Raw genomic sequence first — 26,791 nt, forward strand, 5'->3', positions numbered from 1 at the left:
TTAAAAACTATGAATCACCTTGTACATGGACTAAATACAAGAACAAGGGAAATTGGCCCTTTTTAATCAATAAGTCATTTGTATTGCGAACATATGACTGGCAACTAAATTCTACATTAAAGAAATTTGAACAAATAATTATAAAAGAGGGTCGAAAGATACCAGAGGGACAGCCAAACCAAAAGAAAAAAAACACAGATTCTGTAAAGTGCGAGACGTGAAGTTTAAAAAGGGTGAATCTTTTTTTTGCTTTTCTGACTTTTTATAGCTTATATTTAAGTCATTAAATTTTTCATCTCCATAATAATGTATTCTGGGAGTCAAAATTTTTACCACTTCATATATGTTGGTAAATATAGGACACACTCATTATAACATTACCTTTTTCAACCAATTGGCCAGTGATATCTTTTATTATACGACGACAGTACAACCAATTAAAAATACAATTAGTGGTTTTATAGCTGACTATATGCGGTATGGGCTATGCTCATTGTTGAAGGCCGTACGGTGACCTATAATTATACCCCCTCTTTAAAAAAGGGGGTATACTGTTTTACCTCTGTCTGTCCTTCCGTCAGTCCGTCAGTCAGTCCGTCCGTCCCATGAATACTTTTCGTCGCATTTTTCTCAGGAACTACAATACAAGGAAATTTGGTTTCAGGATTTATATAAGTCAGCTAAACCGTGAGATTCATCACTCGACAACTTCCTGTTTACCGAACACTTGCATATTTTTACACTATTAATATTATCCACTTGCGGCCGGGGTATCATCAGTGAGCAGTAGCTCGCAGTTTCACTTGTTGTTAATGTTTGTGTCATTTTGGTCTTTTGTGGATAGTTGTCTCATTGGCAATCATACCACATCTTCTTTTTTATAAGGTTGTCGTAACAAGGACTAATATCTAGAGGCTTTCAAGAGTATGTGTTGCTCACTTGATTCTACTTTGGTTTTGAAAATCGTGTAAAATAGATAAAAAAAATAATACAGGTAAAATAATGACGATTAAGGCTTAATTTAATTTCATATTGGCCCCCAGTAATTTAATCGAAATTCCAGGAGGCAATCTTAAACATTAAATCGGCAACAAAGAAGCACCTTTTCATCAGCATCTCACGAGTTACATTTATGTCATGTTTGGTTTGAATCCAACCAGCGCTCCTTCAGAAGACAACATGTGTTTGTATTATTCATACAGTCTTATGTTAAACTCATCAACCTGCGTGCAGCCATCTGTGTTGGCATAAAAGCTACAAAGTAACAACACTTGATCAACACATTACCCCCCCCCCCCCCCCCCCACCCCCCCCCCTCATTAATTTCATGTTTGGTTTCAATCCATTGAGCGGTCTTCTAGATGAAGACATTTTTAAGTACTAAAAATAATATTTCTGATAGCGGCCTTTGTTAAATTATGTACTCCGTTGGCAGCCATCTTGGTGGATGGATTTGCTATAAAGTAACAACACTTGCTCAGCGCATGTATACGTTTTTTGGCACCATTACATTCAGTGTTTCTTTTTGTATGACTTTTGAAGAAAATGTCCTTTAAGAAGACATTTGTATGAATATCCTTTAAGGTCGTATGTTGAACTAAATCCCTGCATGCGGCTATTTAAAAAGATTGATCGCCTACAGAGTTACAACACTTGGTCAGCACCACGTAAGGAACATTCATTATTTATTAAATTATATTAAGTGTTTCTCTGAAAGAAGTATGTATTTCCCATAGGGTCCTATGTTAAACGGAGCCTCCCGCTACAAAGTAACAACACTTAGTCAACACCTCATAAAGAATGTAATGTTTGGTGTCATTTCATTCAGTGGTCTTCTACAAAAAGTTGAAAATGTAAACAAATTAACGACGACGGACGACGGACGCCAAGTGATGAGGAGAGCTCACTTATTATTTACACCAGGTGAATTGAAACCGAAATAATTTAAATTCAACAGAGCATTCTGTTTAGTTTACTTTGAACTTTAATTACTCGAAAATGATACCCAACGATCAATCGGTAAATATGAATTGATGAGTGAAGGATATATAACAATTTACACATCACCCAGAATAACATGCTCTAATGAAAGTTGATTTTAAATTTAAGGAAGTCTTAGGTAAATTCAATGTAATTGCTTTTAAAAAATTTAAAACACTAGAACACACCCGTGAAATCGCTGGTCCTGTTACTGAATTAACGTACATGTATAGAACTATGTCAGCCTTATTTCAGTCTGGATATTTAGTATTGATATTGTCATCTGATAAAGTCATGCTGATTATAAGATGCACAGTTGTCTATACTTCAAAAATCTTTCGCTGTGAAACCGTCGACCTGGAATTTATCAAGTAGTGGTGATATTAAATAATTATTTGAAAATCAATAGGGCTTGGAATAGAGTAATTGTTTTATCAACAGCATTATCCAATTTTAGTTATAGATAAAATTGAATTCTTTATTTTTCTGTTTTGTGCCATGCCGGGAAAAATTACGCCTTATTTAAGTCTAGATTTTTAGTATCCGTATTGTCATCTTTAAAGTCATACTATTTAACATACCACAATAGGAAACAATGTGGCAATGATAGAATTTAGTAATCTCTTCCCTGTGATTATGACCCGTGTATAAGCACTCTTTGGTGGTGCGCCTGTCAGATAAGGAATGTACAGATAAGGTATAGGTAACATGTAAAAATACTATTGGTATCGGTATCGGATTCGACTCGGAACTTGGAAAACAAAAGGGTCTGGAGTGGTGTAATTTTTAATCAACACCATTGCCCTATATTTATAGCTACATATAACGTTGAATTCTTTGATTTGTCTTTTTCACCCCATGACGGCTGACAAATTGGACCTCGTTATTTTAATATTATAAAGAGGAGGATTTTATGGGGAGAGTGATAAGTTTATGATAAGTGAAGTTTTTTTTATATGAGCGTCACTAGTGAGTCTTATGTAGACGAAACGCGCGTCTGGCGTACTAAATTATAACCCTGGTACCTTTGATAACTAATTTTACCGGTTCCACTAAAAGTTTGCTACTTAGCTTTATAGACATGTTTATGATATATTTTATTTTTTAAATTTGGATTTCTTAGTTTATATCACCAATTGCTTTCGATCAAATTAGTAAAATGTTGACAAATTTACTTATTTATTTATTCTTTTACATGTACAATTTAAGGGTTTAGTTAATTTATGCATTTCTAAACTGTTCAAGAAATGATATTAAACATGTTAAATCTTAAGAAAATACAGTTAAAAAAAGTATTAAGCAGTATTTTAACTTTGAATGGTAACTTGTCATTTGCTTCTTACATTAATTTAAAATAACACATCTCGCAGCCTCAAAATGCATCTTTAGCAACTACTTTACATACTAGGAGATATTAAAAGAGGTACACAAATGTACATAAATATAAGAAGATGTGGTGTGAGTGCCAATGAGACAACTCTTCACCAAATGTTTATACTTACATTTGATATACAGAAAGATGGTTTCAAGGATTGATATTTTTTTAATGATATTGAAAAATGAACAGATATTTTATTCATAAGTGCATGCTTATGTCTATTTTGACGCAATGCCATTATGCTCACCTTAGATGGTATAAAAAAATATTCTTTATTTATTGATTTTGTTAAGAATGTTATTGTATATCTTGCATGATGCTTCTTTCCTAGCGAAATCAAAAAGCGTCAATTTTAAGAAATCTATTCGCGGTGAATTTCACGAAAGAGTTTTATGGTTAACACTTCATTAGTTGACTGATCTTTCATATCGTTTATGGCGGCAGTCTATACGGTACATGAGTCGCGCAGTAGAGTTGCAAGAACATTGATAACTTCATCAAAATACTCCAAGTCCATAAAGCAATGTTTAGTATAAACTAAAAACAGCTAGATGTTTAAAACACGATATTATGAGAAACTAAGTTTAGTAGTAGTTTGACGTAACAAATTGTATGCACTACAGTTAGTAGGATATTATAGTTGTGAATCTTAACATATATCAATTCGCTTGATGAGTTTGAGTTTTTGATTTTCCCATTTGATTTCGGACTATCTGTTTTGAATTATCCTCGGAGTGGGGTATTTTTGTGATTTTACTTTTTTGATATTTACTTGTACTGTTCGAGATTAGACATGTGAACATTAAACTTCGTTATAAACAATAGAAAGCTTATCGAGAAACATTACGAAATAGCTGCTTCCCTTTGTTCACGAGCAACATAAAGTTATCGAACCCGCATACATGGATCTGAAATATGAGTAGGTACAAAACATAAAGAAAAAGACCCCTTAAATCATGATTTTAGGCTGGAATTATCCATTAAGCAAAACATGCCTGAACATATTTAAAGAGGATAAGTGTTTTGAATAAACATTATTGTTAATTCCTTGTATGGGAATTTTAGTTGCAATTTACATAACACACACGACTTAGTGGAAGGTTTCGAACTTCTGTTCAAGATGTTGTATGAACTATATTTTTTACCAAAAATGTACAAAATGTAGTTAAAGTGAAATGACAAATAAAAATCAACCACAACCTATAATCAGACATTTTGATAAAAATATAAAGATATGAATAGAAGGTTGCGAACTTTTTTCGATATATAAACTATATCTTCTTACAATGTACACTGCAATGGAATTATATGAACTCATTTTTATTTATTTGATTAAGATGAAACAAAACAAACAATCCCAACCAATTATCCGACATATTAGTAATACATGTAAAACATATCTTGATTTCAATACCGTGTTAAGTAATACGTACTAAATAACTGTTAAGTATTCCTTTCAATCCAAAGTATACAACTACTTTGTCTTAAACTGAAACGTAGTTTTACATTAAATACTAAAGATTAAAAGAGGCGGTTACTCCAGTCCTGAAATAAATCATTCGTAGCTTCCCATTATCACATACCTTTATTTTTGATAATATTAGTTACAACATGTACTAGGTGTGATAGAGACCTTATATGATATATATGAAGTCAGCGGAGCTCTCACCCTGTATGGAATTGACTGCTCCCATATATATCGTAATACATAATGATCATTAGCACACTGTGTATAGGAATCGTCTATCCGACTATCTTAAAATGTGGCTTTAAGTCTTTCGGTCTATCAAAAAGATCAAGTCTTCAACATAAGGAACCTACTGCCACCGGTATATACATGTATACAAAAACAAATGCTAACAATAACGACTCTAGCTTTTAATGTATTTTCTACATTTAGATTCAATCTCCATCATCAATTTCTTCTTTTGTTGTCAAGAACGATAAAACAATTCAGAATTTCCCCCTCAAATTCGTGTTGTTTAACAAAAGACTACCATTACTTACCGTGTATTTAAAAAAAAACGCCTACTAGCTTCATATTGTTAATTTCAGACTTTTTTTATGTTTAAACTGATTGATGCAAATTCTCGTATTTGATTTATTACATACTAAAACGTTTAATCAAATATTGAAAAACATATGAAATAAACAATGAACAATACATGTATTCGATAGTATGTGAAATGTGAAATTAGCTAAACAAATGATATTGCAAAATGCGAAAAAAAAAGTCATAAACGCGATGAAGGAAATTCGAAAACGTAAAAAGGCGACGTCGAAAACCCGGAATCGGAATGAAAAGTATTTCGCGTTTTCAACTTCGAATTTTCGTATGTTCGCCCTATATAGTATGAAATGCGAAAACGTTAAAAAATAAAAACAGTACAGCAACACCTAATCATAGTAAAAGTGCACACAAGAAAAACAAGTTTGACAAAGGACCGGCAACATAAAATTCTGATTAAATAGTTAAATGGACTACTTACATGCAAATGGAAAAAAGTTAATTAATTGATTTAACAGGTCATTTTCACATATTTATACTTGGTTTTATCTAAGACATATGATTAGAAAGGGTGCAGTACCTGATTTAACTTTCGTTATTAGTTTTCAGAAAAGTTTGTCAAATCTTTTAAAGTTTAAAGTAAATGCGTAGTGAAAAGTACAGATAGCAGTTATGATAAAATAGCTAATTACACAATATGTTTGTACTATTTTTGATTATTATAGATTTCGTATACATCATGTTGCCTCATAGCATTTCTGAGTGTTGAAAGGGAGCTTTTTATCGGCTATCATTTTATTTCATTTTGTAATTTTTTTCATTTTGTAATTTTTGATAAAATAAACATGTAGACAGCCTTTTCCGTTACAACAAAAGAGAACGATCTCGATGTGGTATATTGCATTATTTTTTTGGGGGCTTGCCAAACAAACTGATGTCTGAGGATTAAAGCATAACAAAATATTTTGGTTTTGTTTAAAAAAATAGCAATGCAATAGTTCATAACATAATCTATGTTAAATTTAATAATGGTCGTAAAGCAAGAACCATAAAATAGTCGTTGATTTGATTACGCAATCCGAGAATGCCGTTGATATGTTTTTTTTATAGGTTTGATAATAGTTATCAAAGGTACCAGGATTATAATTTAGTACGCCAGACGCGTGTTTCGACTACACAAAACTCATCAGTGACGCTCATATCAAAATGTTTATTAAGTCAAACAAGTACAAAGTTGAAGAGCCTTAATTGAGGTTAAAGTCTTTGATTTGTTCGTTAAGCAGTTGATTAGTTAAGACAATCGTGTAAAGCGGTTGATTTGTCAAAACAATCTGATAAAGTAGATGGTCGATGGACAGGTTTATGTACCTTAAGGCCATATAGGTCCTCATTGTTTAAATATCTTTCTCTAATTCTATGGAAATATAACCCTTTCCGAACCCATTGTATAAAAAATAAAACAACGTGTGGTTGCCAGTGATCTCAGTAGATGATTGGCAGGGTCAAAGGGTCATAACCTTTCTCAGCTCCCTAAAATAATAAAAATAATCTTACAGGTGTTAATGACACTTCGTAAAAAGTGGAAGGCACTCAGAGGGTATTTTGTTGTAGATATAAAGAAAACTTATCTTTTAATTATTTAAGAAACAGATTAGTACATAGTAACGCGTGGATTATCGGGATTATCCTATCTCGATAGTTGAATTATAAATTTTAATTTTAAAGTCCTCGCCGCGGCTCGGACTTTAAAATTGATAATTTAACTATCTCGATTGGTTAAATCCGATAATCCATTTGTCTCAATGTAATAATCTGTATACACATGATCAACTTTAATTAGTTTGATTTGAGCGTTTCCTATGAAGGCTAATCCACCGTAAATATATAACGTTCTCTTCTTTCCACATAGTCATCAATTTCTTGATTTTATGTCTTAAAGTCATATTAAAACGAGTGCTGCTGAAATAAATGTTAATCAAGTTATTGAATCAATGCATGCGTATATCATAAACTTAGTTTTCTGTGCATGATGTCATCATTTATTGTGCATCCGTATCGTATAATCGTCATAAAAACATGATTAACTCGGTCTGTTTTGATGTGAAAATATTGCAGTTAATTAACTGTATTGTTTTGAAACATATTTAATCGATTGTCATCTTAGTAAACAATCAACAAAGAAGCATAGATATTTAGGTGGCCATGTGTTTAACATGTACGCGTATTGCGATAACTGGTATTTACAAGAAAGATCATGCTGAAGTCGCTGCCTATGGAAAACATTTCATTTATTTATTGTTTTGGAAGCCAATAGTTCAAAATAGTAAATATCTTCTTATTTTGGGCACAACATATTTAAATCGGTCTGTTTTGATTTGAAAATATTATAGATAATTATTTGTCGTGTTATAAAACAGAATTTATCGATTGTCACCTTAGTAAACAATCCACACAGAAGTATATATATCATGGCATTCGGAAAACATTTCGGCGATTTAATGTACGGCAAGCTAATAGTTCAAATTGTAAATATCTTCTTAGTTTGGACAAATTAAAGATTTGTCTTAGAAAAAAAATATATGTGAAGAAGTTTTATAATAAAAACTAGTCATATAGTTATAAAAAGCATCAGCATCAATTTTGTATCACTTAAAGTTTTATGTTCCTTTAAGGCAACAATCTACCGAGGGGGAATTGACATATACATTTAAACTACGTCAAACAAAATAATAAGAAAAAGCAATAAACAATCACAAGTATACATTGATGTTTAAAAGGCCGAATAGAGTAGGAAGTTGAAGATCATTGAAGACCAAAAATTCCTAAAAGTTTTGACAATTACAGCTTAGGTCATCTATTCCTGAGGTATTTCTTAGTATGCCTTAGTATTTCAAAAATTCAGTTTCGTGAACAGTTAATTTATTATTATAAACATATCAATGATAACTCATGTCAAAACAGAAGTGCTACTACTGGGCTGGTACATGTAATACCCTCGATGAAATAAATCTGCACCAGCAGTGGCATCGACCCAGTGGTTGTAAATAAACGCATCATAGATACCAGGATTAAAATTTTATATTAAGACAATCAGCATATAGAGTGACATAAAGAACACATTGAGCATCTTTACAGTAACAGTAACAATACGATACTATTCCTATTAATTTGGAACGCCAGGCGTGCGTTTTGTATATTAAAGAGTCAATAGTACATTATTATGACTTGTTTGATCAGTGATTTGTTAATTGTATTGAGCACAATGGACTCATTTTGAAAACTAATTTTAAACCATCTTCATAAACGAGAACATTTTCTATTTACTTTTATTACAATAAAGTTAAGGACGTTTCTTATACGAAATATTGGTACTTATTGTAAAAGACGAATATCTGCCAGTGTAACTTAATCACTCAGAATACTTTTAAAAATTGAGCTTGCTTCACTAATAATTATTTTTAGAACGACTGTTATTTATTGAAAGGTCAAATTGTGTTGTCCCCCTTGTCATACTTTTGAAAATGTATAACATTTGATGTGAATTAATAATACAATTTCCAACAAGCAAACAGAGAAAAAAAAATTAAACCTGAACTTTAGAATTTTAAACAAATTGTAAATGTCTAACCGGTATTTTCACCAAACTTCAAAATTGAAACTAAAATAGTTAACCAATCCTTTAATGCTATTATCAAAATGTTGTAAATGACCTTAGTTTTATCTTTTTCGTACGCTTTCAGAAAATTGATTTCATACATGCAGTGTAAGCTTGTTTCATTATTGATTTTCAAAAACTAGACCATATTCGTTTAGGTACATTTCATTTGAAATGACATATTATATAAGAAAAGTAATGCAGTTTTCAAACGAAACATCTAATCGAAATACCTCATTGTACCTTACATAACATAAACAGAGTAATTTTCAGCAAAAATCAGCTGTAGTTCACGAATTGTTATGATCCAAATTTTAACTATTATTTGTGAAGTCTGTCATTGAAACTGCCTTCAATTCCGCTTAAAAAACAACGTCAAAATGATTTAATAATAACAATTAAACATTTATCCTCATTGAAATACATGTACAACTAAAGACAATGATCGAAGAGTTATCAAAGGAATCAGAGATGGTCAACTACAACAAAAAGTTAAAAAGACCAAATAAAGTACGAATTTCGATAGGTTCTGTAACATATAGGTTATTAAGGTATTTAATTCCCGGGATAGAAAATCAATCAATATAAAAAAAAAGTTTTGTTTATATGCAATTAATAATTATGACCACATCGATAATAGTTTTTGTCAACTGTTTCATTCACACAGTCAGTAACAACAAGCCAAGAATACATGAACAAAACGCTGAAATAATAAATCAAAATCCCCTCAAATACAGAAGTATATTCCAAGTTTACATTCTGATTCAAGTTTACTTTTCTCTTAAAAACTTTATATTACCAAGTCAATTTGAAAAATCTCAAATTGGAAGTGAGTAAGTGAAGAGATAGAATGTCTATATGCGATTTTCGCAAAATACACAGCCATCACTGAAAGGATTTTAACAATCAGGTGATTCCGACAAGATATATTATTCCCACTTCGTATGAATGGTACTTGTTTAAGAAATTAAATAATTGCTGCATAACTAAATGAAAAGTGGTCCAAAAACAATTCCGCCGATATAGAAAGTTTAATTAATAAATTAAACAGATTGATGGATATTGTTGGTAAACTGCTGGAATGAAAATAATATTCAAATTATCAGCCAAAAGCCGTCATATATAGTTTTATACCCCCCCTTAACCAAGACAAAAGAAGATAAGAAATAAACTTATGCATACATTTGTATAAATATCAATAACAGGCTAAATGAAAATAATAAGATGAAAAAAAGATACAAATGGTCAATCCACCCTCGCCTATATCGATGGAAAAGAAAAGGAAAAAGATTGAGGATGACCATTAGCCTACGAAACATTTGAGTATATCTAAAAATGAACAGTACGCAAGACGGTAAGCAGTTATTGCTGCCTGATAACGACAATATAGTAGTCTACCCTCAGGGAAACTTATTCTCTATATATGCTGGTACTATTGAAACATTGTTACATACTATTTTTTTCATTTGCTCGTAACATATAAATTTTGAAACATGAGTAATAATACGAAAAATAGAAAAAGGGTTGAAAATAAGCTCATGGTATATACCAGGCGTCAACTTGTGTACACAAAATGTCTAGACGAAATGCTGACCAGTCATTCAAAATAGTGTATTGACAAAAAAAGATACGAGGTTGAAGAGCAATTTTGGGTTTAAATTTATAATCATTGGTATTGCATGCAATACTTAAAAAACTGACACTGTTTACCAGCTTATATATATATATATATATATTTACTATCTTTAAAATTATTATCGTTACCCAAACACATTTCCTTAAATTGTTCTATTTGTGTATGTAATTTGCATTTATTTGCTTCTCAGAGCAGTAGTGTAAAATTAGTTCAAGGCTAATCTGAGGACTTGTCAATGTTAAAGTATAGCAAGTGATGTTACCTTGGCCTTCTTTGATAACAAAAAAAAGAAGAAAAAACCCACATGCATGAGGTTATGCAAGTAAAATTAAGATGGCCTTGAAATCCTGAACGATTTTTTGAAATATTATGAACATATTAGTTTGCAATAAAAGGTACCAAGTCTTATCAGTGTATAATTGAAGGCATCTTCAATGTTTTAATGTAAATAACTAAAATAGAAGATCCATTTTACCCAGGATATCAAATTTATCTATTCGCTGTTTCTTGTTGTATGTGAACTTGCATTTTTCATAAATAGTCAAAACATTGCCCTTTATCTATTCACTAAAAATACAGATAGACCGAGATGGCAACATGGCAATTTAATCATCCTTCCGAAATTTTGCCTCTGAAACATTTCGAAAAAAAGTCATACACGGATTCATTAATTTAAAAACAACAAACAGTAAAAGTAGCTGAATCCTTTTTAAAAGTCATCTATTGGATTAACGGTCCCCATTGACCGACTGAACGCGACTGCGTTTTGACACAGCCGTACAGTATAACGGACAATCATGATTTGTTTAGGTTTTAAAAGCTAGATCGAAGGATTCCAGATCACCAAATTTCTCTATTTATTATCAATCTGAAATTATTTTGTTACCAGATTTTTTGTACTTCAGTGTTCCTTATTTTCCTCTTATAAGAAAGTTGATTTGTTTCCCTCGGTTTTAATCTGTAGCCAGGATTTTATTTCTCTAAATCGATTTATGAATGCAGGTATACTACGATTGTCTTTATTTACGCTGATTGTTTTCGACTTATTTGTAATATTTTGTAGTTCAGATAAAATTTAACCAAGTATTAACAATGTTTAATTACGTATTTGAACATTCTGATACACAAATATTTCTCTCTAGATAGATTCTAAAAATAAATATTTCTAAATTGAAAATTTACCTTTTTTGGTTTTTTTAACACCGTCAACATAATAACACAATTCTTCGTTAAATAAGTACAAGTTGAAATACAATTTTTGAAAGTTATTGATATCAAATTTTCAGAATTTGTAATGACATGAACTCGTATTTATATACGTAAATCAAAGACAGATGATGTTTGAAAACAAAAATAATTTCAATATCATTCCATTAAAAAAATGTTACTTGTGTATTCAATGCAAAGAGAAAACGCCCGACTTTTGTTTTGTATGTGATTTCAAACATTTATTTTGATGTTTATAAACCAGTATTGAAATGAGGTACAGTGTTACAGGACATGTACACTCTTTTACTTGCAACTGTTAAATATCGTTTAACAAGTAGATAAGTTCACAGTGAGGGTTTCTGTTCTTAATTGATTTTAAGTAAAGTTTGATTACCAAATATTGCAAAGATTGAAAGAGTTTTATGATTGGCAAAAATAACCTAAAATCTTCGGTTTTGATATCAATGGCATATCTTTTCGTTGCCTTTTTTTTAACTACTTTTGTTAAAAGAATTAAGTTATGCTTTAGATACATTTGACGTAGACTGCTTTGTTGACCTTACATGTTGACGACGTGTGCACGCCTTGTTGGCGATCATCTGTTCACGCCGTGTGCAACCCTTGTTATGGATCATATATTTACGCCGTGTGTACGGCTTGTTGGCTATCAAATATTTACGCCGTGTTCACGCCTTGTTGGCGATCATATGTTAACCCTCACCAAACCACCCCTAATTGGAAAATTTAAAGATGATATATTTTCAAGTTTATCACAAATGTATATGCATTATAAAGTTGTTAGAATATCTATAATTGAAGAAACATATTTTGTCATGTATGGAAAGTTTTTTTTTGAACTGTCTCTTTTAAAAACGTTTTATGAAGAGCAAAAACTATAAATGTTGCTGCCGTTGATATAAGCAACTTCAGTTTGAGGTAAATATTATATGTTTTAGTTCTCGGTCATGTCAGTCAAGAGATTGATTCACGAATTAAAAAAATTGTACAGTTATAAACCCACTGTTATTTTGGAAATAAGCAGATCAAAATAAATATATAGGGTTAAGAAAATGTTGAATCAATGCCACTGTCACTTTCATTGTCACAATTTGAAAAAAATATAAACAATTACATGTAAAAATACGGCCTTTAATATGGAGCCTTGTTTCACATCGAACATGAGCTTTAAAGGTTCCAACATGATGAGTATAAAAACAGGAAAACCAACGATCTAAATAGTCATGGACAGAAAACATTGTCTCGCAGCATTGCAGAAATCTTCATAAGAATGTATCTGCTTAAATGCGCAATATATAATTGAAAATGGGAAATTCGAGGTGATCATCATGGCTAATTTTCAGAAATGCGGTAATACACACGGATACTATCATGTCTCTTTAATTGTCTTGATTGCATTCGTGCTGGAATATAAACGTTCAACAGAGTCAACACAATTAACTACCAACAAATAATAAACAATACATGTTCATGGACTCAATTAATTAAAATATTTATTTCAGCGCATTTAAAAGTACATAAATCTACATCTAAGTATAGTCTTGCTAACAATGCAGCAACATACAACGTTTTAAACTATCATAGATCAGCGCGTAGCATTTAAAATAAAATGCAACCAATTATAGTTTTGAAATTATAAAAAAAAATCAACTCTATGATAAAGTATACAAGGCCGGTTTAATGTTTTGATGTATGCTTCTAGTTGATATTTCAGTGAATCTTAACATCGAGACTATTTGTTGTTTTTAAGAATACAGCCCTTGAATGGTGTAAACGTCCCAAAAAAAACCGTGTATGGTGTAATGGTGTATGGCATATGGTGCAATGGTGATGGCATATGGTGAAATGGTGTTAGGTGTATGGTGTATGGTGTATGGTGTAAGGGGAATGGTGTAATGCTGTAATGGTGTTTGAGGAATGGTGTGACGGTGTAACGTGCGATCGGGAATGGAGTGAACGATGGTGTACGACATTTCATTGGTTGAAAATGAAGTTCTTTTTTTTATGTTTTCGAATTGTAAACATAAATGATAAAAATAGCCTTAATATTTGAAATGTAATTGCATTACGGGTAATTTAGGATCGTGTAGATAGAATAGAAATAGTGTATGGTGTAATGTGTAAGGTGTTTGGTGCAAAGGTGTAAAGTGTATGGTGTAATGGTGTATGGTGTTAGTTGGAAGTTTACATCATCCAAGGACTGTAAGTGAGGAGAAAAAAAAGCAAACGAACCAAACAAATTTCTTGTCTCCAAGCCCTTTTTTTTAAATTTACATTAATCCTTTTTTTTAAGACAGGAATGTATTGTGTAAATTTACACAAACGTTGAGGAGCTATAACACCAGTAGAGGTACAGGTTGCTCACAAATGCTTCAAAAATAAGTAAAACTTTAGAATGTAGATTAAAGGGAAGATAATGCAAATGAATAACGTATTGACTCAATGTATCAAAGCATTATAAGATATAATAGATTTATAATATGATAGCCCATTATGCAAAACTAGTTTTTTGTAATGAATTTTACAAAAAGAAAAAAACTGCACTGTATAAATTTTGATTATGTCATCAACATTTCTGCTCGAGTCACAGAGTATTATGATTTTTTTCCGATAATTGTTTTAATTTATTTAATAGATTCATTATATATACTAAAAAAACCCGATTTAAACGTTGGTAGATATTGCTACCTAAACTGTTTTTTGTTGTTTTCTAATGAGATCATGGTGTCTGAATTTTGTCCCATCTATCAGTCAAAGAATATATAAATGATCATCGTTCAAATGTATCGTGAAATCTTGGTTTAATACACATGACATATTGTTTGCTACATTTTAGAGGCACTCAACGTTTCAGGAGGTGATAATATCCCGGTAGTCAGAGTTTTGTATTGACATATAACTTTGATTATGATTTTGTGGATGTTATAAGTTGACGAAGGATTTAAATTGATAGGTTTTCGGTCCGATCCCCGCGAAGCTTAGATATTAAGCTAGATATTTGGTTGTTATGTAATAATCCGGTTACATTTTCATGAACTTATCATATTCAAATATTTGGCATCTCTGTATTTTCGCAACATCTCTTTAAACTTCAGATTGAGTCAGAAGACAACGTACATGTAGGTTAATCTTGTTAAACACTGACAAATAATGCATGTCTCTAACAATCCAGTCGTTGGTTCAATTTAGAAATAATAACCCTTTTCCATCGCTTCAGTCGCTCATAATGTAAGAAGGTATCATTTTTTTTTCGCGTGTACTGAAATGGACATCGTAGAATTAAACATGCGTCATGTATGTTTAAACTTTACTGTTTTGTCTTTTTTGATATTCTCACACATTGAAAAAAGGGAATGAGTTCACCATTTTATGAATAATGAAATGCCTGTACTAAGTCCAAAATACAGCAACTATTTTTCGTTATCGTTTAATTTGTTTGAGATATTGATGTTGCAAATTGTGTAAGGACTTTTCGTATTGAATTTCCTCACAGAGTTCGGTATTTTTGTTATTTGACTATCGTTAATTTACTATTAACAAGTGGACGTTAACTTTCTTGTATTATAACATTCAGTATATTTTCAAAATCAATAAACTTACTACTATTGACCTATGTATCTTCTCGTGCATTAATTCGCCGATATTTTCTCATATGCAGTGACGATAGCTTTTCTTAGATCATACGCCATCACATAGTGCAAGTTTGAAAGGAACATTTTAATGAAAGAATGAAGGCAAACGTACAAGGCAAAATAAATTGTGTTTCTGAGAGATCAAATTTAATAAACCATTTAACAACTGTAAAGGAAAGGTTTGATTTATAAATTGAAACGCATGACACATATAAAAAAATTATCATGGCGAAACCAATTTACTTATTTTTCATGCTCTCTTTTGATCGGTTTTTTACTCTCACGACCCGGTGAAGCTCAACAAACACACTCGAAAGTTAATTAACCTGCGATGAACAATTACTGAATGAGGTATCATTTGTCAATAATCCATAATGAATAATGACTATAAAAACTTGACTATCATAACTCAAGGACTTCGTTTAGTAAAAATGCATGTATTTGTTTAATAATTTCGATAACATTTAAACTACAAAAAGCTCGTTTCCTATGATTTAAAGAATAATGCAAAATATGTCCTGCAGGAAAAACATCAATTCAACAAGACTATGACTCAATATAACGTACATACGATTTTGAAACTTGTTTTATAGTTTATATTACATGTTTCTTTTTTCGCTAGGCATGTTAATATTGTAAATTACAAACCATTCATTCGTCAACGGTTGGTAATTGCACTCTTTCGTTCATATCCCCCTCTCTATTATAAAAATGTATCATCAGCAATTGTAAGAAATTAAAAGAAAAATCTAAAAAAAATAATAGTTCACTTAAACTAGCTAGGTACAAAGTATCAAATAAATTATCCTTAGGATATCATTACCCTGTCATAACATCTGTATTAAATCGCATTGAAATTAAAGTCATTAATCATTGTGACAAACTTCTACTTCAATGACATCTAACTACAAGCTTTAGATGTCAAGTTAAATTGACACAGGTTATCTACTTTGAGGGTTACTACTTCAGATTTACATATACACGAAACATTGCCTTAGAAATATTTCCTGTGTTAAATGGGAATCCCATGTTTTCAAACTGTTAAACGAAAATTAATAAATAAATGTATTGATGATCTTGAATCAAAAAACTTCTAAGTAAGACAGATAAATTAATAAATGAACAACTTGGATAAATATCTAGAAGATAAATGAGGAAATATTTCAACAATTTTGTATTCTTCAGATCTATTGCGAAATAAGAACGCTAATCGATTTCTCATTTCAACAGAATAATGTATGACACCTACATTTGTTTGTTCATTATAAACAAAATGATAGTATGTCTCATTTACCGTGCGAGTCTTTCCTCATTGCATAGTAACGGTCATGGTAAGCGCTTTGAACGCACAAAACCTATAACCCTGTGTCGATACCTCTTTTGGTAGACTATCAGTACTCTAGTTTATCATTTGCTAAGTAGCCAGTATTCCCGCACTGATATGATTTATAACTGTTACAATCTTTCAAAATTGTCCGTTTATAAATTCTGAAATCATAAATAAACTAAGATTTCAACTCCCTCAGTCAAATTTGACTTGAGATAAATTTAATTAATTTTATCACCGGTATAAGGCAATAATTCATTAATATAACTCAACATGCAGACATCTGATACGTTCAGGTATTTCAAATTCAATCTTTTATGGTAATATTGTTTACAACGCACAAACATCCCAGTATTCACCACAAAAGCTTACAAAAACATTAAACAGATTTGAGAAGGGATTTAGTTACGATACTGCTGTCAGGTCATTAAATATTGTATATTTTGGCTTTAATATTGAAATATTGATTAACTTATAGAGTCTTTGCATAGGAATTATAAACATTTATTTAAAAAAAAACAGCAGTTGGCATGACACGGCTTATGTTGTTCTCCTATATTTTTTGATAGTATTGTACTAAACCCTAACCATTCTAACGGGAGGGATTGTGGAGTATGACATTCATTTTCACTGAACTAGTGTACATATTTTTTAAGGGGTCAGCTGAAGGAAGCTTACAAGTGAGGGAATTTCTCGCTACATTGAAGACCCATTGGTGGCCTTCGGCTGTTGTTTGCTCTATGTTCGTGTTGTTGTCGCTTTTGCACATTCCTTATTTCATTTCTCAATTGTATTGCTATTTTTATAGGCTGTTATGGCCGTAAGCTCTTCAAATGTTTCGGTTTACATACATCCTTTGCTTTCAAAATATTCGACGTTGAGCGATCCTGGTAAGGTAAATCCAGACAAGTGCTTCGGGAGCATGACATTTATTGTGTGTTTTATCTTTTTAAATTTGTTACAACACTGGATATATACCTCTGTTGGTAGACTATTACTATCCGAAGGTATCATTAGTTAAGTAGGCAGTACTTCAGTACTGATATGAATTTTTAACAATCCTTTCTAAATTGTCGTTTATAAATTTTTAAAGAAAAAAAACCCAAAGTTTCCGTCCCCTCAGGTAAAGTTTACCTTAAAGTAGTTTGACCTTTTTATGTTTTTTTATCATAAGTTCTCAAATATGTCTGTTTTCATGCACCCTCTGCTTTCAAAATATTCGGCTTTGAGCGTTCCTGATGAAATAAAATACAGAGAAGCGTTTTGAACGCATGCAATTTATAACGTGTTTTTTTTATGTAAATGAATATACACATAGTTTAAGTTTTGTCGTTGGTCAGAACATTGATTATCCATGATAAATAATCCCGATTGACACACACGACCTGAGTAGCTGTTTTCTTTGCTTGATTTTAGATATTTCCTTTTAAATGTTTACAAACTTTAGTTTCAGTGCTATTTTTTTTCCATTGGATGTTCAAGTAGTAATGAAGAGTAAATGAATTACAAAATATTGATTGTTTATTATTTTTGATATTCTATTGGCAAATACCGTATAGCGGGTTATTTTCGCGGGTGTAAAATTTCGCGATTTTCATTGAATAAGGTATACGAAAAATTTTGGCGGTTATTATTTTGGCGGATTCGACATTTTTAGCATTACCTTTGCATGTACACTTTTAAATTGGCGGAATTTATTTTGGCGATTTTGTTCTATCCGCGAAAATAAGCGAAAATTTACACCCCGCGAAAATAACCCGCTATACGGTATTACAAGCCTTTTCAAAACAACAGCTTAATGAATATGATCTGTAAATGAGGTCGACTAGGATGACCAGTGGGATTTTGATACCGACACCAGAAAAAGATATGCATAGAAATGTTGCCTGACAAAATAACTTTTTTGACCCCAAAGGAGTGATTGCAAGAGTTATTGTGCCGCTGTACCTACATCATGTCATGTAGTAAACCACAATCATATCGATTATACTATTTTAATCTAGTACTTCCACTGCTACTACTACCAGTAAACCTTTTCAACATCTCTCGACACCTACTAATGACACCTACAGTTTACAGGTAAAATTGATGGGTCGTCTCAAAGACAAAAAACATCACGATTATCATTGTGCAACATCTTGGATTGGCGGTTTATATATACTGAGTTGACTATATAACTTCAGATTATATATATACCAAATAAATAAATAAATATATAGCTCTATCATATAATCTTCTTATTTTGTATGTATTTAGAGGACATTGCATGTTGAATTGATAAAAAAAATACTGCAATTATTCTGCATCCCTTCAATTTAATGATTACTAGAACACACCCGCGAAATCGCGGGCATATACAGCTTGTGGACTGTTGTAGGATGATTTTTTGGAAAAGTATTATGTATGGAGAATTTCATAAAAGGTATCAAAACCCCTCTCTCTTTTTTCAAAGTCCGGCATTTGTTTTCTTTCTGTTAAATTCAAATATTTTCGCGTGTCTGGCCTTAGACCACAATTATTCTTCTCCTCTGATACAGTGCTTCTTTAAGTAAAAGTCAAATCAAATTACAAATTTACACCGTTTCAAACATGAAATAAATGTAACTGCTTATTTATAGACCAGTCTTAGTTTAATAAAATCTGCTTCTAGAGCAGTGTTTTTTTTCTTTCTTTTGAGAGCCTTATTAACATGCCAATGGTAGGATATGAACCATGTATAATAAATGACTGAGGCTAATTAGATGGGTGGTCGGAGGGGTTCTGATCTCGAAATTCCGAACTTAAAACCATGAAATCCCGAGATGCAGAATTTAAAAAAATGCATATCCCGAAATCCCGAAATCTAAATATAATTGACCTCTCGTTTCAAGGTTACCACATTTAAGCAGTGCATATTTTTGGTAAACTGAGAATGGAATGGGGAATGTACCAAAGAGACAACAACCCGACCAGATAGCAGACAACAGCAAAAGGTCAACAACAGGTCTTCAATGCAGCGAAAAATTCCCGCTCCCGGCGGTATCCTTCAGCTGGCCTCTTAACAAATATATATACTAGTTCAGTGATAATAAACGCCATACAAAACTCCAAATTATACACAAGAAACTAAAATTAAAAATTATACAAGACTTACAAAGGCCAGAGGCTCCTGACTTGGGACAGGCACAAAAATTCGCGGGGTTAAACATGTTGATTTGATCTTTGTACCTTTTCAAATTTTATGATACTTAAGTTTTTTTTCCTCATCTATGACAATACATAAGGAAGATTTTGAATCAATTTAGACTAGGAAAACCCTAGGAAATGTTATGTGTGCCTGAACCAGATCCAGAATACGTTGGTTATTTGTACATCTTCGATACGGTAGAATTTAAAGTTAATGATATGCTATTTTACAGTATGCTTCGCCATTATTCCATTTTAGTCGATCAAAGATCCCCTTCGTTTTTTTTCCTTTTCTTTATAGTTTTGTTTTTCCCTTTTTCTTGATAAAAGGCGGATCATACCACAATGAAAAAACATGCAATTGAATTGTTTTACATTGTCATTTCGGGGCCTTTTAAAATATGACTTAAATAAATTAGAAAATCCATGTCATTTTGACTCTGTAGGAAAGTTGTATCATTGTCAATGAAAGCAATAAAATCAATAATGATCTCACTTTTTTTTAGTTTTTGAGACGACCCTTCACATTTTACCTGTCGTAGTCGTTCTCAACTGTAGGTGTCGAGAGATGTTGAAAAGGTCTAGTACTACTATACTAAAAAATCCAACAACGGAATAGTTATATAATTTTTTTTTAAATAAACACTTAATTAACAACAATATCCCACCAACAATTAAGGGTGATCTCATGTGCTACAGAGAGCAAAGAAGACATATGTAAAGTAAACATATGGCTTGGTTATTTGACCTGTTTTATCTAAAATATCAATTAAGCAACCAACCGTTTCAAAAAAAAAAAAAAAAAAAGGAAAGGACTTATAAGAATTTGTTTTTATGACATCTTCTATTAGTTAAGATGAATAACACATAGGTTTAATCCGCCATTTTCTACCTTTGCAAATGCCTGTACCAAGTCAAGAATATGCAAGGTCTCGTCCATTCGTTTTTGATGCGTTTTGTTATTTGATTTTGCCATGTTAATATGGACTTTCCGAATTGATTTGAGTTCAGTATTTTTGTGATTTTACATTTTTCCATATCTATCACCTGAACAAAATGCTAGAGTTTCCTTGGTGCAATGTGTCTTTACCTTTCTATATTTTACCTCAGCTGAGTAGATACATGGAAATTTCTTGGTACACTGTGAGTTTCAAAAGGTAACTATATCCGGGTTGTCAGTGTTTTATAGTGACATTTAATTTTGTTTTTGTAAATAATTGTACGCTTTCATGTTTTTTTATTTTTGTTTACGTCAGAATGGGTAATTTCTTAATTTGGTCATAGATCAATTCAATAAGTATAGCAGTATAATAAAGTGTCACATTTATATAAAGTTAGTTACAATGGGAACAATGAGAGTCAACGAATACAAACATGAAGAACAATCACGGATGCAAGTCTTAACGTTGTATTTATAGTTGACAATTAGGCATACTTATTTTTCTTTCCTTTGAATTCATTGTAAACGAATGCCTTCATTAGAAAAAAGTTAAATCACAAAAATACTAAACTCCGTGGAAAATTCAATCGGAAAGTCCCTAATCACATGGCAAAATCAAATGACAAAACACATCAAATGAATGGACAAAAACTGTCATATTCCTGACTTAAACTTAGAAGTTTGCACTTTCTAAAACTTCAATTTCTTAGCATCTTCACTTCTAGCATTCGGTTGAAAAGCTTTCATAAATAATATATGGATCTTGCGAATGTCGTTCAAAATCATTTTACGAGTTGCATCTGTAACAGTCAAATTCAGCAATTAACGATTGATGCACATAATTTCAAATATATGAACACACGTCTGTTTCTTTTATCTTATATAATAGACTGTAGCGCAGCAGAATTTAGCGAATAATCATAACCAAGAGGCAACTATTAACCAAATATATGAACAACTAGTAACAAGTGTCATGCGGGGTTCCCGCTATCCTGATAACAATTATGTCTTTTAGAATTGACAATCTTCAAGCATCCGACAGGAGAAGAACGTAGGCAAGAAAATGTGAATACTCCTTTAATATAAAAAAAAAAAAAAAAAAAAACTTGCAGCATTCAAAACAGGACATAATGTGCGATTTGACGTAAATTCCCCAAAACAAATTCTAAAGTTTCAAAAGAATTACAACTGGTCTTAACATATACTAAATGTAGCTTTTAAAACCATGCTGTGGAAACCTGTGGGATGTTGATTAAATTTACCTTAGAGTTGACATTTTTAACCTTCATATTTTTAGAATTTAAACAAGATCGCAGTTGCTTTGTGGGGGTTGTGAGGATTACCCTTCAATTTAATCAAATGTCAAAATTTGAAAAGGCTTACATCTACGGAGTGTAGTTTTATTTTACATCTTATCACTTGGCTTGTTACTAGTTATGTGCTGAAAAAAGATATTGCCATCCCCAGACTTTAAAAGTTTGCAAATATGTCAGTCTTAACTCCCTTCTGTATTTTGTTATGTACGTGTTAACAATGACGTTTAAATAATTGTGTTTTGATAAAAAATAAATTTAAAATTAATAATAGTGCACTAAGACTTATTTTACATCATTCATCTGCTTTAAAAATAACCTTTTTTTTTTTTTTTTTTAAATAAAACAAAATTTAGAAATACTCTCAAATTTTGACATTTGATTATATATCATAACAGTATTTAACATGTTTAATAGAAACCAAAAGATGAACAACCTGATTATTTGTATTTCTGCGAACTAATGTATTCTACACCACACTACAAAATGAACCAGACTTTGCAAACTAATCAAGAACTATGCATTTTTTTTCATTAAGTTGTTATTGGTTATTTGATTTACTTGGAATAGACAATTTAAATGAGCACTCGTTGCTTGATATTGGATGTGTACATGTGTTTGTCCATTGTGTGTCTTTAATGTAAGGGATATAAGCCGATAACATTCCATTCTGTAAAATAATAAACCTGTTTATGATAATGAACAATATGTTAGCTTTGTTCAAATTGATTGGGGAAGTTCCAAAGGATCATTTTTATTTTTGTTGTTTGTTTGTGCGAATATAAAATACAGTCATTCGAGGTGAGCTTTTGAGCAGTAATTTTTTTTATACATTGTATGCAATTTTTGATTCGTAAGAAAAATGAAACATGACGTTTGTGTGTAAATGTTTCACCTTTAACATGTTTAAATTGATTTAAATATTGTATATGTTGTATATGCGCACACACTAAAGTGTTGTAAATGTATTCTTATATTTTTTTTGATTGTGTTTGATACCTGCAGTGGCACAAGCTAAAAGTTACTTCTGAACTATCTTATACATTTGTCGAAGAAAAATCAATACTTTGCTGCACACTGTCATGCGAGAGCTGGTCCTTAACAAATTTAAACGTGTTGATGTTATTTTGTAACTACGTTATGTTCTTTTCATTTGGTGAATAAGAGCATAAGAACCCTTATTTGCTACTGCTATATCTTTTCTGATGCTAGTATGTAGTCCAATAAAAAAGACTATCTGTATTTCATTCCACGGAATAACTGTACTATAAAGGTTATAAGATAAAATGAGTACTACCACGGCAGTAATTTATTTGATCGGAAAATAACTTGAATGTATGCATTAATCCCAACAGTAGTTCAATCAACCCAGTAATACAATGACTTATATATACGAGTTTAAAGCAAGACTTTTAAAAGCATCAATCGAAATTAAACGGAAAACAGTTACACCATGAATATAACAAGATAAAGACAAACAATATACAAATTGAAACAAAGAAAACTAAAGACTACAATTATACATGTAACGTGAAATATGAACATGACGCAAACATTTTTGAACTGGACAAACAGATACAATATTTAAGCGGACAATTTGGTGTTAAAGAATCTCATTAGCATAATTACGATATGGAAAGAGTTTGATGTTGACCTTAGGACATAGTTCATTATGTTGCCTTTGTTCAAATTGATATAGGAAACAACATATGAAACTTTATGAAACTAAAGATTTAGCAACACGAACCCCACCCAAATCTGTGGGTGATGTTAGGTGCTACGTTCGTTGATTAAAAATTCATAACTGACGATCAAACCTTTTCATCAAATTGTCATCGTAGGATTAATATTTCATATTCAATATTTTTCATAATATCATATCATGATACCAAATTGGAAAAGAAGGCTTTAAATCAAATTTATTTTATGTATAACAGTCATGTTTTCATAATTTATTTGTGGAGGAAGTAAATAAATAGACAGCTGTTTTGACAACAAATTGCACTTATCTGGGTGTGGTAGTTTAAAAATATATCACGGTGAAACGATTTATATTTACGTTGTACGTGTTGTACCTGAACTAACCAAATAGTATGAATAAAAGACAATAATGGTGAAAAAGTATAAGAAATGATTTGAAAAATATCAAATAATTACTTTGAACATATTTAAGTGATGCATCTTAAGGATGTCTGCTTGTCATGTTTTGGAATTTTTGTCAGATTTTCGGAATCCTCTTGTTTTATCCATTTGAATGTCTTAATAAAATTTCCCCAAGAACCCCATTTTTTCTTTTTAATTAACTTTAACATGTATACATATAAGTCATTTGTAAAAGTCTTATTAAATTTTATTTATTTCTTAAAAGTTTTTTAGAACTTTAACTGGTCAATGATAAAGCTATGAACAGTTAAGAGGGAACATTTTTCCCGCCAAAATGCCAATGGCTAATATCTCGAAAACAAGCACATTGACCCCTATATTTTTGTTCTTTTACAATCCCTCATTTTATACCTTATCAATACATATTAGTTTTATGAAAAGTTATTTATTTTAAAACCGAGCATCGAACATGCTTATTTCTTAAAGCAAGACTCGGACCACAAGCTCTTAGTTTGCAGAATATATTTAATAAAAAAAAGGACCCATAATGTTTATGCTTCTAAATCAAAGTATGCCGCAGTATATACTTCTGCGAAATCTCAACATCAAATGGATAACATTTCCGATATAATGAATAATAACCGGACAAATGAAAATAATAAGATGAAAAAAAAAATTGTCAATTCACCCTCGCCTCAATCAAGGAAAAAAAGTATCAAGGATAATTATCAACATATGAAATAGTTAAGCATAACAAAACATCAGCAGCATATACAAAAAGGTAATCAGTTCTTCCTGCTTAAGAACAACATTACATATAAGCTGGTTCTGTTAAAACATTGTTGCATACTATTTTCCATATACTGGTAACATAAAACTCTGGAAACATTAGCTCATTTTATATTCAAGGCGTCAAGTTGAGTACACCAAATATACGTTTTCTCAACAAACGCATGACCAATCATTTAAAATAGTTAATAGCCAACAATCTACGAGGTTGAAGAGCGGTTAACAACCTAAATGTTTGATAGTTTTGACAAATGACTATTTCTGAGGTACAATATAGAAATATACAAAGATTTGTAAATAGTTAATTTCTAATTATGACCATATGATTGATATTTGGCGTCAACCCAAAAGACGATATACACTTTAACTTACAATTCTTAAATAACTATCATCACCTACAAGTGTTTTCCTTTAAAAGTTCTGTGTATGTATATAATTTGCGTTTATTTGTTTCAGCGCAGTACAGTACAATTAGTTCAAGGCTGTACCAGAGGACTTCTCTATAACTATTAAAATATAACAAGTGATGTTACCTTGGCCTCCTTTGATAAAAAAACCCACACATGCATGAGGTTTTACATGTAAGATTAAGATAGCTTTGAGAGCCGTAGGAATATTTTGAAATATTATTAATATAAGTTTGCAACAAAAACAACCAAGTCTCTTCAGTTTACAATTGAAGGCGTTCTTAAAGATTTGAATGAAAATCAAACAAAAAATTAAATGCCAGTTTTACCCTGGATATCAAATTTATTCATTCATTGCTACTTTTTGTATGCTAGTTTTTTTTATTAATGGTCAAGACATAGACCTTGTACGTTTTCATTTGAAATAAAGATCGACCAGGGTTGCAGTTTGACAATTGACAACATCTATTCCGAAACTTTGCTTCTCAAAAGTCATCACTCGGACTTATCTTTTTTTTTTAAGTTGAAAGAACATGAAGAAAGAAGCACTATCCTTTAAAAATCGATCTATCAGATGAACGATCCACATCTTGACCGACTCGACGTGACTGCGTATTGATAAATCCGTATAGTATAACGGACAATGATGTTTTGCCTAGGATTCAAAGCTAGATCGGAGGAATCTATGTTTCTGAATTTTTCCATTAAATTCTATTGTAGGTTGCATTTCTGTAAATACTTACAATGCAATTTCCCATAGGAACTCATTTACGGCTAAAACTATACACCTTTTATACCTTGTATACCACCATTTCCCATGTAAAATTGAAAAATCGCCTAAAAGAAATTATCCACAATGCCTTTCAACATAAAAATGGTAGCATACGTAAATACGCAAATATAAAAAAAAGCCAGATTATTTAATTTCACTTTCAGATTTATTGATGATGTTCTTTCCTTAAACAATCCGAACTTTTCTGATTGGGTTCCATTAATATATCCCCCAGAACTCGAGATTAAAGAAACAACAGACACGGCTTCCTCCGCCTCATTTTTAGACTTATATCTCGAATTTGACTTACACAGTCATCTCAGTACCAGAATCTATGACAAACGAGACGATTTTAATTTCGAAATTATAAATTTCCCCCACCTAAGTAGCAATATACCAACTTCACCTGCATATGGGATATATATTTCCCAACTTATTCGATATTCAAGAGCTTGCAGC

This window comes from Mytilus trossulus, unplaced genomic scaffold, assembly GCF_036588685.1.
Source record: "Mytilus trossulus isolate FHL-02 unplaced genomic scaffold, PNRI_Mtr1.1.1.hap1 h1tg000398l__unscaffolded, whole genome shotgun sequence".
NCBI lineage: Eukaryota > Metazoa > Mollusca > Bivalvia > Mytilida > Mytilidae > Mytilus > Mytilus trossulus.